The sequence below is a fragment of the Sebastes fasciatus genome, chromosome 9, assembly GCF_043250625.1.
Source record: "Sebastes fasciatus isolate fSebFas1 chromosome 9, fSebFas1.pri, whole genome shotgun sequence".
NCBI classification, from domain to species: Eukaryota; Metazoa; Chordata; class Actinopteri; order Perciformes; family Sebastidae; genus Sebastes; species Sebastes fasciatus.
In genome coordinates this window covers 13,076,932-13,096,907 of record NC_133803.1, presented here as the reverse complement: position 1 = coordinate 13,096,907, position 19,976 = coordinate 13,076,932, and the positions used below count along the sequence as shown (strand labels likewise).

Below are 19,976 nucleotides of genomic sequence, written 5' to 3'. Positions count from 1 at the left end.
CAGCTAGATGGCTCACAACCAACAAACACAAGGCTTTCATCCAGGACACTGCACTGTCCCGTGCGTCACGTTACTATAAGCTGTTCATTCACATTCAGTGTTTATTTCAGTGTACAAACCTAGTAGTTTTAAGCCCAACCATGTACTTCTTTCCTAAACCTAACTATAGTGGTTTTGTTGCCTCATCCTAAAGTGTCGGTAAGGGTAACTATAGCAGTTTTGATGCCGAAAATAAAGTTACGCCAAGAGGCGTGACAAAACGGCGGTGTGTGACGAGTTGGGATGAGAACGTGTTGGATCACTACTGCACAGACTCTGGCTCCCAATGACGTAAAATCTTAAGATGGCAGCCCCAGTATCCAGGATATTGTGGCTTCACTTCTGTACAGTGGGAGCAAGTGGGGACACGTCATCCATCTAAATATACAGTCTATGGTGTGAACATGTTTCCACAGGGTTGATGTTTTACAGCTCAAACTGATCCATTTCAGATACAGCGGTGAGTTCAGCCTGATTCGTCTCATTGAGATCTTTGATCCTGTGTCAGTATTCACACTCCTCCATGTCTGGAACATTCAGAAACACAATGCTCTGTAAATGGATTTCTGGATGTAAGTCTGGCAGCCTTACACACACATGGCTTATATGAAGCGTAATCAAAAAGCTGTTAGAAACGTCCTGATTAGGAAAAAAAAAATCTCCTGACACAGCTTTTTTTTGTAGTCTGCAGAGCGACCAGGAACGTGAATTGGATCGTGGTTGAGTCTGTGATACTTAATCATTTTCTTATCAGTGGTTGCTGTCAGAGCCCAGCTAAGGAATGACCCCAAAAGAAAAGAGGAGAAATGAAGGACGGAGGGCGCCTCATGCTAGGTCCCGTCGTCTCCTTTGAGCTCCGTGACACACCTGCTTATTGACACCGGTGCTTTATTCCACCTGAAATCCCCTCCTGATACCCACCCTGTGAAGGTTAATGGGGGATAAAGCATTTTGTCATAAAGCTCACAGCAGCAGCTTCTCTCTCAGTCTGGCATTAGAGCCAACAGGCAGGACAGAGAGAAAAATTTATGTCACAGCCAGCGGTCACTAGTGAACAACTTGTCATCATGGCCTATTTCACAACGATATACCCGCTATAATGTCAAGCTGTGGACGCCTCAAGTGCAAGGGCATGGCTTAAGATGTGTCATGTGTGTTTGTCATTGGGTTGCAGATACTCCTGCTCCACGGTGAGCGTTAATAAATCAAATCAGTGCAATCAATCAATGCTCTGTAGTAGATATGAAGGAACTGTGTCATTAAAATGCTACTTGAAGAATTCTCTCTCTCAGATGTGATAAAACAAAGTGGTGAAGGTCAGATTGGGTTGTTTTTCAGGACAGATGTCTATCTGACATGCAGGTAGAAAACATTTTCCTCGCTAAAGGTCTCTGGGGCCTTGAGGAAGTGAATGTACCCACAACATAGCACCTCATTGTCCAACCATGAAACGCCCTTCGCTAAAAGCACCTGTTTCACTGTGAAACCAGCAAGTTTTAATATCATGTGGGAAAAAAAAGAAAAAAATGTATTGAGTTATTGAAGACCAAAGCAAAATATACTAATGATATTTTCGATACACCGATCTTGTCAAATGGAATTGATGTTTGTCTGTCACACAAAGCACTGATGATTTAAACCTCCAACAATGACAATACAATGATTGTTGCTACACTGCTGAGGACAAAGATGCACTATGAAGATGCTCTATTTAAGAGATCATTTCTTTCTTTTTTTCAGCAGGCTTAAGTGTTTCTTCTATGGCAATTAACTTCAGCTGGGCAAGCAATCGGCATGATTCACTCACCCAATGCATTTCGGTTAATTAGAGCCGAGCACGACGGTTGGATCTCTTTTTGGCTTCAATATGGAGTGAACCTAAAATAAGTCAATTATATGATGAGGTAAATTAGGTAAGTGATTGAGTCGTTGTCAAACACTCACATACACACAATGCACAAAACTTCATGAATCACTAAGCCGTGTACAGCATTGAGAGATGTTTATGCGTATTTGTAGAGCAACACTGCCCCCAGCTGAAATGTGGCATGTGCTACTGGTGCTACATGGATGCTGCAGAGAAGTGAACACAAAAGCAAATTGTGCATCTGTAATAGACCCAAGCACATGGCTTTAAATGCATATTCATGCTAGAAATGTTCACTTTAAATGATTTCAAAGATGCAGTACAGATGGCTGAAACAATGATACGGGGATGCAGTAAACGGACTAGAGATTCTGCTGTAAACATTCTGGGCTGTTAAAGAGAAGTCACATGCCACATTTGCAACGTCTGAAGAGCCAGTATTTTCCTTAAACACCCTTAAATACCTGAAATACTGCGTGTTATGGAATCACAATACAGGGCTGCAATTTATTTTCAGTTCTAGAGCAAACATTTGATCATCTCTGACAGCACAAGTATGTGATTGCTTCAGTACAAGCTTCAGCTGACTGTGGCACAGTGATGATGAGGTTAAGTCTTGTAGAGTCACATGTTTAGTAACCACGTAACCTTGACTAACCCCTACAAAACAACATAAATTCATCCGAATCAAATACCAGATAACCCTGCTGCCCTGGTCATGTGGACTTCAGATGATGTGCCCATTATAGCAATAAGACTTAGACTCTCCCATCCACTGCAATGTTATTTTACCTCTGAAAGTCTTGAACAAAAACACAGATGTGGAGATTACTAAACTTCCAGTTCTCAGTGTATTTTTAACTTTACCACATAAATTGCATGTCTATATCTTCATCAAAGTCTTGGGGTGCTTAAAATGAAGAGATTTCAGGTATACAACATATAGTTTTAACTGTGGCTGTCTTTTTCAGGTAGTACCTTCTCTGTGTTTTCACCGGTTAAGAGTTAAAAGAGTAGCCTAGGGGCCCCTGACCACCTTAATCCGCCACTGTCTGTATGTTCCCACAGACTCCCTTACTGTTAATCCAAATAAATGTGTCTGAGACTATTTGGTAAATGCACTTGCATTTATATAGTGCCTTTTGTAGTCTTCCGACAACTCAAAGCACTTTACCCATTCACACACACACATATTCATACACTGATGGCAGAGGCTACCATGCCCATCAGGATCTAATATAAATGCTCATTTATGGCACAGTTTGGGGGTCAGTATCTTGCCCAAGGACACTTCAACATGCGGACTGGAGGAGCCGGGGTTCGACCCGCTCTACCTCCCGAGCCACATACGCCCAGTTGTTGAAATATGTGCATGATTAATGTGTTGGTAGGATTAGTGTTATCACAGATTTATGACTCATACTGTTGTTCCATACTCCCTCGCAATATTCTGTAAATCACTACATAGTTTGCAGGCCAGTTAGTTCATGCTGTAGTCGAGCAATCACAATATATTTTTGTCTTGTCTGAATCTTATTTTAGAATTTCAATAATCAAAAAGGTTTAATTGAACTACCAAAGCTCCTAAGGGCTAGTAGTTTACAGAGTTATGATCCAGTCAGACTGGAGACAGGAAGATCTGCTGAAGGAATATCATTCACTCTTTTGTGCATTTTGTTCATTTTCAGGACTCATGTGTTGTCTGTAACTGTGAGCATTTCAACATGTTTAGTCACAACTCAAAAATGTAAATGAAAAAGAAATGAAGACTAAAGATCCTTACGACATCCTTTACCAAAAATAATTTTTAAACTTAAAATTAGAGAGTAAACTTTCAGTTTACTTTTTATGCACTTATCAGAGATAAACTTAACAAAAGTATACATAAGTATACTTGTCTCATACTGACAAGTATACAGAAAAGTCTAAGTATATTTGGCTTATGCCTACTTGTACTTAATCTTTTGATCGAGATATACTAAGTATAATTAAGTATTTTTGCCTTATTGGCCTACAGATGGGTATACTTGGCTTGTAGTTGTGCTTACAATTTGACAGAGTAGCCTATTAAAGTGTGTGGCTTCCATCAAGCTTGCAGATAAATCTGTAGCACTTATTTTCATTGTTCATTTAACTACAATCAACAAGAATTTGAAACACCTTTTAAATGAATTGAACTCAGATCTTACAGAGACATTACCTTACATTTTGTAAATGATTTGTCCCACCTCTTGAATGTCTTTCTTTGGCAGCAGTCTATCCCCCCTAATCGAATCACTCAATTAACTCAACGTAGCTTCCACAAGAGGTCAGCAAAAACAGCCCAGTTCCACTAAATGATTTGTTTTCATGTCTCGGGGAAGTCAATAAAAGCCACAGAGGATTATCCCATTTACTGTATAAGAAGCACATTTTGTTTGTCACATTTTCTTACAATGCCAAAAGAAAATGTACTCCTTGTGATATTCAACAGCCCCTGCAGACATGGAATGTGCCTGTAGGTATACTGTACATCTGCACACAACAGAGGAGCTTTCACACAGCTGCCCTTTAACAAAACTGCCCTCAAGTCTTCTTTCAGAGCTCATGTTTCTGACTCACGACTCACTCGTGCAAATGCCACATGCTGTACCGAAGTATTTAATGGTACCAATATGTGATTGAACACATTAGCTGTACAGCAGCAGAATAAGGACATACATGCAAATTGTGCATAATCTTTTTAATTTACTAGGCCTATACAAAATAAATGTTACTCTCCAACAATACCAAACTTCAACAGAGACTTAAAGCTGCTGTGGATAGAATTGGAGCAAATATGATTTAAAAAAGCTATTTTATAAAACGGTCACTATATCCTGACAGTAGTGCATGAGACAGGTAATATGAAAAAAATCATGTGCCTCTGTGTCCTCCGGTGTCCTCCTAATGGCATCTGCAAGATTTCACAGACCGGAGGAAAACAACCAATCAGAGCCGAGCTGGAGCCTTGCCGTCTCTGAGCAGCTGTCAATCACTCGCGAACTCCGATCAAACGGTCAAACTAGGCAGCGCTGATCAAATATGAATTAATATTATGTTTCTGTAATGCCTATTTCTCTCCTCAAATGTTTTCAGAAACATCTTGTAGTGTAATGTTTAGCTGTAAAATGAGATAGTTTGTTACTCGGCAGCCATGTTGGGATCAGTTGAGGAAATACCAAGCACCGCCCACCAGCTGGAGCACAGCCAATAGGAACGCTCTCTCTCTGAAATGACCTGTGATTGGTCAAAGTCTCCCATCACGGGCTAGATTTTCTAAAGCCTGAAAACAGAGCCATGAGGAGGCGCAGAAGTCTAGTTTTCTCTCAGAACACTTGAATTACAATATATGTCAACATGAAATTTCCACGGTCTTAACATATAAAATTAAAACCTTATTTGACTTTTTTTGGCTCATCCTATTTACAACTTTCTGTGAGGCAGCATGAGAGGCCCACCATTTGCCAGCAGATGGCTCTACTGACATACATGCTCTAAAAAAGTAGTAAAACATTTAGCCACTTCTTTTTTATTTTACTATAAAATTCATCCATGTGGTTATGTGATGTAATGACCTAAAAGCACTCTGAACTATATATATCATTTTTTTTAAATAATGAAATAATCTAACTTTACTATGGAGCTCCAAGTCGACTAAGGCTAATAAAAAAAATACAGAAAACAAAAGTCTGTTTGTCAAATGCAAGTCTGTAACCTTATAAATAACATGAAAAAAACAAAACAATATAAAGTTTGATAAGGTCAATTCATAATGTAACCCCCCATCCCCTTAGAGTACAGGAATGTTACAACTTCAAGCATCTCTTAATGTATTGAACAAAACGTCACATACTAAAATGTCAAAAACATCATAAGGGAGGAAAAACAAGAACAAAACTGCGTCTTTTTACGCACTAGGCCTTTGCCCTTTATCATCCAGTGATGCAGGAATGTGAAGGATGCTGAGTGTGTCCACCTGATACACTGCTTTGCGCCCGAGGGAGGGTCTCTCTCTCTCTACAGTCTCATCCACTCTGTGTGTGCTGCCATAATAACACGGCTCGGCTCAGCTCGGCTCCAGCAGGCGGTGCGGTGCGGTGCGGGGTGGAGGGAAGCGCATCCTCGGAGAGAGAGAAACATGATCATCAGGGGAACATTGACAAACGCGTCTCCGGTCGGATGATTCGACAACTTCCTTTTTTTTTTTTTTATCCTCTAAAGGGACATTTAACGCAAGAGGCACTAGGCGGCTGGTCCGTGCAGCAGCAGGAAGAGGAGACACAAGCCGACATCATCATCATCATCATCGTGTGAGGCGAGGTCACCGCATCACAGAGGATCTAGCACGGTAAGAGAGAAGGAAAAAAAACAGCTCTGAAAAAAACAGCCGGGTTACTTATCCATCTGCGTATTTACGCGTAAACACCGACTGTTTTCTGTCGGTGCAGTCTCGTTTTTTGAGGTAGGCCTACTCATTGGAGATGCGTCTATATGCATCTCTCTTAGAATAACACCATTTCGCTAAAAGCAGAAAATGCTACAATACATCCCCCCAGAGAGAGGGGTTTAACCAGCATACAGGCCATCAGAGACTAGATACTGGACATGATATTCTAGTCGTTGCCATTCCTGCACACAAACAACATGGACTACATAGTAAATATGGGTTAGTGGAGCAAATCCACTACACGCCCTAGCTGCGACCAACGGGATGCCACCATGTGACCATTTTCTCTTCTGTCAGTAATTGTTTTTTTTTTAACCTTAATTGTAGAGTCATCTGAGAAAATTGTTGATTTCATATTGTAAAATTGTGATCAAATGTTATGGAGCATTGGATCTGGAGCATCCAGAGTATAGCCCTACATGTATAGCCCTACATGTAGTACACATGTAGCCTAGTATACAGGCCTGTACATTGCATACTCAACAAGCATACTGTAGTTTACACAATATGGGTAGTTTTTACTTAAGAGACTTTAGATATATAGTAAATATGGGTTAGTGGAGCAAATCCACTACAAGCCCTAGCTGCAACCACCGGGATGCCACCATGTGATTATTTTGAGTCATCTGAGAAAATTGTTGATTTCATATCAAAATTGTGATCAAATGTTATGGGGGAAGGGGCGCATTGGATCTGCAGTATTCTCACTGATCTAGACAGAAAACATGTAGTACACATGTAGCCTAGCATACAGGCCTGTACATTGCATACTCAACAAGCATACTGTAGTTTACACAATATGGGTAGTTTTTACTAGAGAATAACAATGTCAGTTCATTTTATTTTGAAGCAATTGGGTCATACTTTTTGGTTTCAAAATAAAATACACAATGACTGACCCATGGATTTGGCACACAAAAGTAACAGACGAAGAATAGAATTCCTGTAGACTCTGTAGTGTGATAATTAGGTGGCAATGAGATGTCATAATTGTTGCATTTGAGTGGTGGGAATGATTTCGCGTAAGTGTCTCTCATTTACCATAACCTCATTCACAATAACGTCACCATCAGCTCCATCCCTGATTAAAGCTGAAAGTGGATAGAAACGGAGCAAATATGATGTTATTTTTTATAAAACGGTCACTATATCCTGACAGTAGTGCATGAGACAGGTAGTCTGAAAAAATCATGTGCCTCTGTGTCCGCTTGTGTCCTCCGGTGCTGCTATTTGCATCTGCAAGATTTCACAGACTGGAGGAAAACAACCAATCAGAGCCGAGCTGGAGCCTGCCGTCTCTGAGCAGCTGTCAATACCTCACACACTCACTTGTCATTAACAGCTAAACAGTATACTACAAGATGTTTAAGAAAACATTTTATGCAAGAAATAGGCATTACAGCAAAACAGAATATTAATTCATATTTGATCAGCGCTGCCTAGTTTGACCGTTTGATCGAAGTTCGCAAGTGATTGTCAGCTGCCTCCATTGAATGAACAGCTAATAGGAACGCTCTCTCTCTGAAATGACCTGTGATTGGCCAAAGTCTCTCGTCAGGGGCTAGATTTTTTTACCTCACCTTAGAAGTGCAGAAGTCTAGTTTTCTCTCAGAAGACTTGAATTACAATATGCTAAAAGGTTATTGTTTTAATTTTTGCCCAGTGACACCAAAAACATTCTCCTTACTGCAGGTTTAAGATAATTTCTTTAAAGAATAACAATGTGTCAGTTCATTTTATTTTGAAACAAGGGCATACACTTTGGTTTCAAAATAAAATACACATCCCTTCAACACAACGACTGACCCATGAATCTGGAACACAAAAGTAATAGACATGCAGGAAGAATTTAATTTCCATAGCTGTAATTTGTTAGTGCAGACTCCGATCTTAGTGTGATAATTAGGTGACAATGAGACGTCATAATTGTTGCAGTATAACCTCATTCACAATAACGTCACCTTCAGCTCCATCCCTGATTAAATGGCCTAATAAAAGCTGATGTTAATTTTAGCATTACATCTCAGATTCCTCATCTGTGGTCTGAATATTGGGCCACATCACCCACATCTCTTTCACCTGGGGAATACATGAGCTATAGTTAGACACATGCTAATTTGAAGAGGAATTTCTGGAGGATGACTTTTCAATATCCTAGGGTGAGAATGATGCTGATAAGTTTTAAACTGGTTTAGCGTAGCTGTGTAGTAGTATGACACTGCCTGTAGGTGTGAATGAGAGTGTGAATGGTTGTCTGTCTCTACGTGCCAGCCCTGTGATAGTCTGGCGACCTGTCAAGGGTGTACCACGCCAACGCTCAAGGTCAGCTGGGATCGGCTCCAGCCCCCCCGCGACCCTGAATAGGATAAGCGGTTACAGGTAATTGATGGATGGATGATAATATGACAACAGCCTTTGTAGAAAAAAACATGAGTCATTGTTGAGTCAACATGATCTCTTGCTTAAAATGACGTCCATCTGCTAAGGTTACCATAGATGCTCTATCACATGACGGTCATAAAACCTAATTCACTGCTACCCTGGTGTCATCAGGTATGAGATGAGTGTTGAACACCTGGGCTGAAAGAAGAATAGAGAAAGAGCAGTGTCTGTGTGACTGCTTTAAAAGTTGAGATGTTGATATCTTATAGCCCGATGTCCTCTCAAATGTCTTAATTTCAAACGTGCAGTCACGGGAGGACACATGGAGTTTCTCTCCCTATTCACAATCATGTCTGAGTACACTCAAGCAGATGGCATTGTTGCAGAAATATTTAAGCCAGAGAGGATTTGTAAATTGTGGGAAAAGCTTTTATCAAAACTGATTTATTTTTTTAAAAATGTTTTTATCTTGATTACCCTCCTTTATTGTGGCTGGCACATTCAGGCATGCAGGTTAATTTGGTCATATACATTTTCATGAGGTGCCTGGGTAATTATCCTTCATAGTCTGCTGATCTGAAGTGTCTGAATTTTGTAACTGTTTCCTTCTTTGTCTGCTTTCTGTCACCATTTCTACTGATTGTCATTGAAATAAGAGGTATACTGTGCATTCCAATACCCATACTACTATTTAGTATGCCAGAAAAATATTTAATATGTCCCAACATAGTATGTCAAATGCAGTATGCCAAAAATACCAGGATGTCCTACTACATTCGGTCATTTTTTGCAGTATTTTCTGGCTATTCTGACCCACAATCCTCTGTGCAGCGGATATATGAGCAAGAGGGTCAAAGTTCAAGGCGCAATGTTATAAAGAAGTGGTATGTCCCAATTGTATGCATACTGCATGCCAAAGTACGTACTTTGTCAGGGCAGCTGCAGTATGTACTAAAAGTAAAAAGAAAAAGTATGCGATTTGGAACCTAGCCATGGTCTTGCAGATGAGAATTATGTTCAATGGACTCTCTGCTTGTGTGCACTGACCAATGACAATCAGTATAGAAATGGTGACAGAAAACACAAAGTGCCAGTATGTGACGAGTTGGGATGAGAAGGTATTGATAGGCCAGAGTTGCTTTACTCTGTTACAATCTTGAGCCACTACATCCATACACATTTTATTAAAAAAAAAGCGTCCACTTCATCATGACAACACAGTTTTAAAAAGTTCTATGTGAAGCCGAGCTGCCTGCCGTGCCAGGTCTGTTTCATAAGTAGCCTAACCCATGACTTGTGGTGTAACTTGCTGTGAGAAGAGGAAGTGCTGATGTTGTCACTCTGTCTGATAGAGGGAAGACAGTGACTGTTCATTCTAATGAAAATGCTACTTCTCTTAAACACAACGAGCTGTTTCAAGGAGTCAGAGAGTGTAGCTGCAGGGTCCGACTGAAGCCTCAAAACAGTTTATAATATTACACCTAACAATGTGATTATATTGTATATTTAATAGTCATGATTGGACTGCTGTAGCTTGTTTCACAGTTCCAATCCACTTATACTGGACTCTAGTGAAAGGAACCAACGTGTTACCCTCGGTTGAGCTGCGATAGAACGAGTGGGGAAGCTGTAATTGCGCTGATTATTATCTCTTGTCCCGGGCTTCACCTCCACTGTGCCCCAGAAGTGTCATTTTCAGAGTCCTCAAACTTGAGGCTGGAGATTACTCTACTCGTCCTCTGATATGAAGGCATAAAAAATAATATTCCCCGGCTAATTCCCTCGGCAATAGCCACTTATTTCAAGCGTGGGTGTTCGAGGCTCTGACACGCTCAGCAGACCAGTCACGTAAGGTTCAGGACTCATGTGAGGAGGAAGTTATATCAAGTTTCAAAGTGGCAGATCTTGAGCGCTAAGACGTGTCTTTTAATGTATTTTTTTTTTTTGCAAAAGTCACAATTGTTCCACCCTTTCAGCATCTTCATCTCATGCTGTAAAAAAGCAGCATTTCTGTCTTGATGTCCAAACACGTTTTCAGCAGGCAGATTGAATTTACAAATACTCACCGCCATGTGAACTTGTGCACAAGTGTGAAATCAGATTTTCCAACCTGACTGACATCGTGAATGAAACTTACAGCATGCATCCGTGCTCTCTGAAGGGCCTACAGTCGTTTACCCCATTATATATGAAACCATGGATTCATCATCTCAGGAAATCACGTGCGCCTCTGGGGTAGAAAACCATCAATATTCAATGTATTTGTCAGGGATGCAGCATGTGAACTGCTAGATTCATTGAAATCATTGAATAACCATCAGATGTGGGCATGGATTTCAAATATTTTGACAAATCACGATTCAAATAATTAAAAAAGACAACAATAGTGATATTTAATTCTTTATTATGTAATTAAAAGAACCAGCTTTACCTCAGAGCCACGCTTAGCTATACGGTACTTAGTATTGCCTGTTTTGGTATGAATTAATGATTGAACCACAGAGTGCTGGGTGATGACTGCACTGCCATAAAACTTTAATGGCCTGCATGTTTCCCCTCTTAGTCAATGGGCAGAGCGGCACAGAAAGGAAGCGCTTGTGCCTGCAGTAATCGTATGCCGCGAGCATGTCTCCTTCTTCTTTGGACTGAATGTGCGGGGCTGAAAAGGAGAACAATATACTCTGTGTGAAAAGATGAAGATGGATTCATAACAGTCTCCCAAATGACTCTTTACGCCTGTGAAATACAGTACGAATAACTTGGCATATTTTATACACTTAGCTCAGGCTTTTTAACATTAATAATAATATATTACCGTTGTAAAAAGCTTAGCCTAATTCTACGAAGCGTATTACTACTTCAGTTTAGCACATTACCTATTTTATCTATTTTTTAAATTGTTGTACCACTGCTTGGTAACTAAACTTTTCTCTTTCTGTGTAAAAACTAACATGGATTTCAACCTGCAAAGTGCTCAGATACAGAGAACAGCGCCTGATTTACTCTGTGATTCATTTTTGATTGGCAGATTCAGTAACAAGATTTATGTTAGCGGGTCAGGTCAAAGGTCACATGAGCTGTGTCGTGACAGTTTTTCCTTAGTATACTGTATATTTTTAGCTTGACCTTCTTCTATCATCCGTGCAATCACTAGTTCCACATATAGAATAAATGCACCGGAGAGCAACTCATCACTCTGCTGTTCGAATCAGAGAAATTGGAGCCATGCGTCACATCGTTACCTTCGTCAAGTGCTACACAAGTCTGGGGAAAATGACTGGAATGACATCAGTTGAGTAATCTTTGCTTGGGGGTGTAGTTTGAAAGACATGGGTGTTAACCAGGCAGGGACTTTCTATAAAAGACGTTACTGATTTATATTATGGTAGGTGCAGGATCCAATACTCCCATACTAGGGACTAAAAGTCAGGATAACTCTGCTGTTTTATAATTTGATGTGGATGAATATCTACGATCTGATGTAAATCACAGGTGAGAGCAGCAAATAGATTGTCTAAAATATTTTGCAAATTTATGTTTTAGTTTTGCTTATCACCGCTGAATGACTGCAGGTTTGAACTGCCCATTTGAAGGCAAAAAATAAAATAGATTAAAAATTGGAAGACCAAAAGCGCCCGACACAATTGGATAGTGTGGGTAAATTTATTGAATCCTTACAGTCTAGTGATTATTCAGATTTTTGAATTTTGTGCCTGTGATGTTCGTAGTTGTCAAAGTGCTGAGACACCATCATTTAGACACAAATTGTGGAAAAATTGAGACTTCAAAAAGCTCAACTGTGCTCTGTTATTTGTCAGACAGACTGGACTTTAATGAAAGCCAGTGTTGTAGTACAGTACTTCTTGTCTTGGTCTTGGACAAAGAGGACTCAGGATTTTATTTCAAAACTAGTCAAGGCCACAACTGTGGGGAAATCACTAAATTTCCTGAGTATTGTCTGATTCTCACCATTTCACCATTACTCATGCAACCAATAACATGACCCATTTCCAATTAGATTTTTTGTTGTTACTGTTAACTGTTACTGTTTATGGCTGTCTGGGAGGAGATGTTAGCCAAATCTTTGGTAATAAAGTGAGGCTACCTAAAAACACACAGGAGTACTTGGACGCGCACTGGTCTGGCCCTGACTTGGTCTCAACCCCTCAAAGTCTTGGTCTTGTCTCGGTCTTGATACCAAACATACTGTGGTTTAGTAAAACTGAATGTCCAAATGAAGCCTAAATAAGGATACACACCGGTTCAAATATTCAGTGGTGGGTGGGTAAATCCATGAGGTGATTACAGTTACAGCTGTCATTCAGCACTGGTTATCACATCAAAATATTAACTATAGAGTGTAGACATATACTCAGCAATGCTAACTAGATTTTGCCACCTTGAGTGCTACCATGTCTGGCCCATGGACCATCTTGGTGTTTGTGTCACCTCCAGTATTCTCACAACCTGGCTTCTGTTTCTAACAATGGAGAAAAAAAAAAACCTGTTTCTCACAACATTATGGAAGTGCAAAAGCGCATTTTCAAAGCCTCATTCCTGAAGGATCTTTTGACCAGATTTACAGTCTTCGGGTTTAAAGTCGGTGCTTTTAATGGCAAACAGGTTTATGTTCAAATGCCAAAGACTGCAACATTTGGAAAAGTTGAGCACAGCTCCCACAGTACGGGGGGAAAAGAGGTGTTTTCCATTCCTCGTCCATTCACTCTTCTCATCCCGGCTCAGACTGAGTGGGCTCGTCCAGCTGGGTCTAGTGACTAATTCACCTCTTCCCCTCTGCTTTCTGCTCGGCTGCGTCACAGCGGGCCGAGTGTTAACAATATGGCTTTGTGTCTCACACCTGTGGGCAGTGGGACTCTGGGAGAGTAGGAGTGAGGGGCAAGAGGGCCATGCTTTCGTTCTCAGACTCAAGCAAGGCGATAGAATAACACCACAGTCAAGTCTTTGTGTAAATGTTGAAGAATTAATTCCAACATATCTTATGCAATGGTTTTCTTGTACAGCCACATTGGAGCCGTGTGTAATTCAGGCTAGTGGTAGCTTTAATTGGGTGAACACCATTCTCCTGTTTACTGTTATTGAATTTGAAGGTGATTTTTTTTACAATTGCATTGTTAGAAGCAAGCAAACTCTTCATGTGTACCACAAACACAGTCTGGGAAGACTAATTTGTGTAGAATTAGTTTTGCATGGTTGGATAAATAGCTTGTTAATGTTTTTGCTTTGCAACAGTGGGTTCTGCAAGTAGGTTGTTGCAGTAAATAGCACACAGACATCGGGCATGTATACAGTACAAATGGTTGCACATCCCCACCCAGCTGATTAAATGCAGTGTGCCTAGTCATTCTCTCAGACATACTGTGAAACAGATGCAAACACCCACTCATTCCACTTCTCTTTTGTTGTGGATTCATGCATTTCAAGGGTATTTTCTTCTTTTCTTTGAGTCAGCCCCAAATAGTGAGTCACAGAAAATCTAACTCTGTTATAACTTAACAATATAATATGTAGAATGGGTTTGGTTGAACTTTTATACATTTCTAATAGGGCTGTCAAAGTTAACACAATAATAACGTGCTAATGAAAATTTGTCTTAACGCCACTAACTTCTTTAGTTTTAAAGCTAGAGTGAAGATACTGACATCATATGGAACTAGAAAACCTAAGGAATCTATCAGCACCAACCATGTCATACTAGTTTGTCACGAAGGAGGCTAAATAACGCTCCAAATGTACGCTACACTTTGGCGAGGAAAAACTGGCATGGCCATTTTCTTGACCTCTGACCTCCAGATATGTGAATGAAAATGGGTTCCCACGAGTCTCCCCTTTACAGACATGCCCACTTTATGATAATCACATGCAGTTTGGGGCAAGTCATAGTCAAGTCAGCACACTGACACAGTGACAGCTGTTGTTGCCTGTTGGTCTTGAGTTTGCCATGTTATGATTCAAGTATATTTTTATGCTAAATGCAGTACCTGTGAGGGTTTCTGGACAATATTTATCATTGTTTTGTGTTGTTAATTGATTTCCAATAATAAATATATACATATATTTGCATAAAGCAAGCAAATTTGCCCACTCCCATGTTGATAAGAGTATTAAATACTTGACAAATCTCCCTTTAAGGTACATTTTGAACAGATAAAAAATGTGCGATTAATCATGGACAATCATGTTATTAATCACAATTTAATTTTTGAATCGATTGACAGCCCTGATTTCTAACTCTTGTCTTTTGCTTAATTTCTCAGGTTCCCATGATCCCCTGTGTCTTGGTCCCAATCTAAAGCTCTCACAACGACCTCAGGCCCCACCGCCGACCTCAGTCATCTCTTCACCCAGCGCTATTATCGATATCTCAGAGAGGATGTGAGTAAGAGAAGGACTGAGGGAAGAAAACCTCAATAAGTTCAACCAAGACAGGAAGTGGGGGATCACATGGCTGCTATGGACCGACGGGTCAACTGATACCAGATCACACTGGCTTTGCTTGGAAGTGTAAGTCTTTTTATTAATCCGTCTGACCACAGACCAGGTCAATTCTGTTTCAGGGAATCAATTGAAATTCAATCCATTAATGGGAAATAATCTAATAATTACAGTGTCTCCTTTCCAGATTGATTGTTTTGACCTTAATTATGCAGCAGATAGTGATCGGAGACGTGTAAACAGGATTGAGAAGATGAGCTAGAGATGCATTCCCAGTGTGCAATGTGGTGCTTTTGTGGTGTGTATTTTGAAAGGCAGCCATGTAGCAAAGCCTATATGAAATACAGCGAACATTTACCAGACAGTACAGCTTCATCCTTTTTACTGCCTCTGTGTACTAAGGATGTCTACCATTATGGCTGTTATCTCTGAACCCAGAATCTAGACATTCATCTCCTCCAGCTCCAACTCCTCTCGTCTCATCCTTCCTCTCCTCTCTGCTGCCACACTTTACTGACATGTGTTTGTGCTCTCGTCCCATCCTTTTCCTTGGCACTTGACAATGGCTGTTTCTGGTATTCTTTCTTTTTTTTTGCTCAGCCTTTGTTCCTCCTCTCCCTGGAACCAAAAAAAAAAATCTTTTATCTTTTTGTGTGCAAGACATGCCATCTATTCTGTGCCAAGCACAAGATACGGATCTGTCTTTGTGAGGCTGTATTGATTTGTGAAGAAACTGAGACATGATTTGATATATTTTTTTGTTATTGTTTGAGATTCCCCTGTGAACAGAGCATTCTTTACCTTTATTATTATTATTATTGCCTTCAAATGGGGTCGTGTTTACCGTGTTCACGAGAAGACTCCATATGAGCGTGCGTCTCTTGTGGTATTCACGACCTTGGAAGACGTTGTCAGAAATGTTGGAGGCCACTGAAGTTAATTTTTTGTGTGGATGATATGTTATAGTTTTAGCCGTATAGACTTTTTTTTCATAAAGTTATAATATTTCTGAGGAAAATGTTGATATTCCAACGGCCTCATCTCTTTCCTCTGTCATTATGAGTCTCATTGAGATTACAATTTCTTATTCAAGAGTGACCCGGCCAAGTGGGCAGCACAAATATTGTTACAACAATAACCTAGGGCTGTCAATCCATTAAAATATTTAATCATAATTAATTGCATGATTGTCAATAGTTAATCGCAATTAATCGAAAATTAATCTCACATTTTTTATCTCTTCAAAATGTACCTTAAAGGGAGATTGTCAAGTATTTAATACTCTTATCAACATGGGAGTGGGTAAATATAATGCTTTATGCAAATGTATGTATATATTTCTTATTGGAAATCAATTAACAACAAAAAACAATGACAAATATTGTCCAGAAACCCTCACAGGTACTGCATTTAGTATAAAAAAATATGCTGAAATCATAACATGGCAAACTCAAGCCCAACAGGCAGCAACAGCTGTCAGTGTGTCAGTGTGCTGACTTGACTATGACTTGCCCCAAACTGCATGTGATTATCACAAAGTGGACATGTCTGTAAAGGGGAGACTCGTGGGTACCCATAGAACCCATTTTCATTCACATATCCTGAGGTCAGAGGTCAAGGGATTACTTTGAAAATGGCCATGACAGTTTTTCCTCGCCAAAATTTAGCACAAGTTTGACATGGTTGGTACCAGTGGATTCTTTAGGTTTTCTAGTTCCATATGATACCAGTATATCGCCCGCTAGAACTTAAAAAGCGCAAGTTGCATTAATGCGTTAAAGAAATGAAATTGCGTTATGCGTCATCATTACCTTGTGAACTTTGACAGCCCTACAGTAAACACAACCAATATAAGCAGACAAATACAACTGTCACACACTACAAGTGAAGGAGCACAATATCCAGTTAGTATGAAATACAAAAACAGTTATGATGCATAAAACAGGTCAATTTCAAAACAATTTCAGTGAGAAATTTAAAAGCAATCACATTGACCAAGAGTGCTATTTTCTCAATCTTTTAAAAATGGACATAAATTCCTACATAGTGATCAGCTCTGACAATTTCAGGTCCTTCTTTACATTATTCCAGGAAGAAGGGGCAGCGTATTTAAAAGCTTTTTTTTTAAACTAACCTTAGGGGTCAACATCTGTAGAATATTGTGAGAGTGCAGGCCATATTAATTTTGTTTTTTACACATATATGTACACAGATAAGAAGTAACCAGTCCAAGGAGGGATTTATATATAAGAGCCAACCAATGCGAAAGTCTGCAGACATACAAAGATGGCCATTTGCCATCTGTATGTATTTGCAGGCTGCATATAACGCAAATCCTGCAGTACAAATGTTATCTATATTTTTAACAGTATTCTTTATGTCTGTAGAGAAATGTGTTGCAGTCATTCAAACTCAGCCATATTGCTCCTGTTGTTCTAGATCAGAAATCATAGTTCAATAACCATTATATCTGGCAAATATCCATGAATATCCTCTACACAGTGTGACTGATGGAACATGTTGAATAATTTACAAATCATGCATTTTTCAAATCAATGGGTATCCCAAAAGCTGTAAGCTTTTAGCAGGGTCAGTGAGGTTCCTCTTTGTTTACAGACCATGCATTATAGCCCAGAAGCTACAGTACAGTACTGTGGTGAACATCAATCAATCTACATGTAATGTTGCATTGCGGTGTAGTGAAGCAACGGTGCATCATTTGGTAAAGTGTCTTGTCTGTCGGCCCGTTGATTCATCACTGTGGTCCAGACTGAAACATTTTAATAAATATTGAATGGATTGCCTCGAAATCTGTTACAGACATTTTATGTCCCCAGAGGACGTGTCCACTCACTTTACCTCTTGTGCCGCCGCAAGGTTGACATTTGTGTTTTGAGTGAAATCGTGACAACTATTGGATGAATTGCAATGAAATTTATTACAGACATTTAATGTCCCCCTCAGGATTAATTATAATAACGTTGGTGATCCCCTGATTTCATATAGCTCCATCATCATGTCAACAATTTAATTTATCCAGTACTTAAAAATTAATGACAGGCCAATTAGGGCTGTACATTTTAGAAAAAAATATCTAATTGCAATTATTTTGATTAATATTGCAATTGCGATATGATTTGCGATATTAGAGGGAGAGATAATTCTTACATCATTATTCTCATTTTCATTGAAGAGCATATTAAAATGATTATGGTGTGATTTTTACAGGGATCTGTACCAAACAAAGATGTTTTCTGAAGCCTCTAGAATATGACGTGTAGGCCAGGACATCTCTGCAGCACAACAATATTTCATTTAAAATGGTATTTTGACATTTCGCCTCTAACAAATATTGTGATTTTAACAAATGCTGCAATTTTTTATAATTGCTGTAAGCCATATTGCAATTTTGATTAATTGATTAATTGTGCAGCCCTAATTCCAATCAACTTCAGCTGTGCCTTGTACTTAGTACTGATCAGCAAATGTTAGCATGCTATAATGCTAAACTAATGGGGAACACAGTAAACTGTCAATCATACCTGCTAAACATCAGCATGTTCATTATGAGCACTTTTAGCTGAAATCATTACCGTGCCTGAACGCAGCCTCAGCCTGGTTCTAGGCTCTTGTTTTATTGCACTGTGCTGAGCGGGGTTTAGCTGTGTAGTAAACGGAAGTACACAGAAGATCATTTTACCCACATTCACAACAAACAGAATTTATTAACAGAGATTAGAAGACATATAACTCAACTGTTGGCTTTGCTAATGGGCTAGGTTTGGTTTTATATAGATAGATGGATCATAGAGATAGATCATTACTGTAGCCTACAATATAAAGCCTCCAGCACAGTGCACGCTGGGATAGGCTATGCACCCAAAACCCTAAGCAGCAGGTATAGATAATGGATAGATTGTGAGTATAAAAGCAGATTTAAGCACGTAGGTTGAGTTTGATTTTTAAATGAAATGAGCACATACGTATAGCATAAAGGCAAACGAGTGAGTTAGTGCTGGTGCCATTTAATAATGCCAAGTACTAATGTAAAACATGCATGACTCGCAGCGCTTTCACTTTTCACTTTCTTCTCTAATTTGCAGATTTAAAGACTACCTTTAAACATGACCGTAATAATTGCCAGCTGGTTGCCATTGGCACCTCATTGCAGCGCTTCAGTAAACGTGTACGTGTTGCATTTTCCATGTTTCATCCATCCATACGCTTTCGGGAAAAAACATGTAAAGAAGGATTGCTGAGCAAGCTCCTCATTGAGATTCCTGGCGGTGAAGCTGAAATAGATTGCCCACAAATACATGGTTGCAATTGATTGGGTTGTATTGAACCAGTGCACTGTGACAGTACATATACTAAAGGAGCATGAAGCGAAAAGGAGGAAGAATAAAAACCTTGAGTTGTACAATTTCAGGATCAGGATGCACACAACAAAACCGTATAAATTTCTACTATGATAGTAGATTTAATGTCCCATAGCCTGTGAGATTATTTCATTTAGTGTAGTAGTGGATGCGTCTTCATTATGAAATTTAAGAGTTAAATGTAGACAACTAAGTGTAGGGCTGTGTGTTATACTCAATACTCGATATTTTATCACACTTCTACCTAGTTGTCAATATTAAAAAGGAAATGTCCTCCCAATGATTATGAGCAGCAACCTCCATCCAGATTATATTATTATGGCAACAGGATATTTAATAGATAGAGGAGTCCAAAAATCAATATGCACTCTTATAACTGATACACAGG

General features: G+C 39.5%; 1 protein-coding gene across 2 annotated transcripts in view; it reads left to right on the top strand.

The window, feature by feature from the left end:
- The first annotated feature begins 5,942 nt into the window (after positions 1-5,942).
- LOC141773935 (receptor-type tyrosine-protein phosphatase epsilon-like) overlaps positions 5,943-19,976 on the top strand; it is a 32,566-nt gene continuing 18,532 nt past the window's right edge. For both annotated transcript variants that reach the window (XM_074646124.1, XM_074646123.1), the window contains exons 1-2: positions 5,943-6,275; positions 15,032-15,278. The gene's annotated coding sequence lies outside the window, so the exon portion shown is untranslated. The remainder of the gene's footprint in view (positions 6,276-15,031; positions 15,279-19,976) is intronic.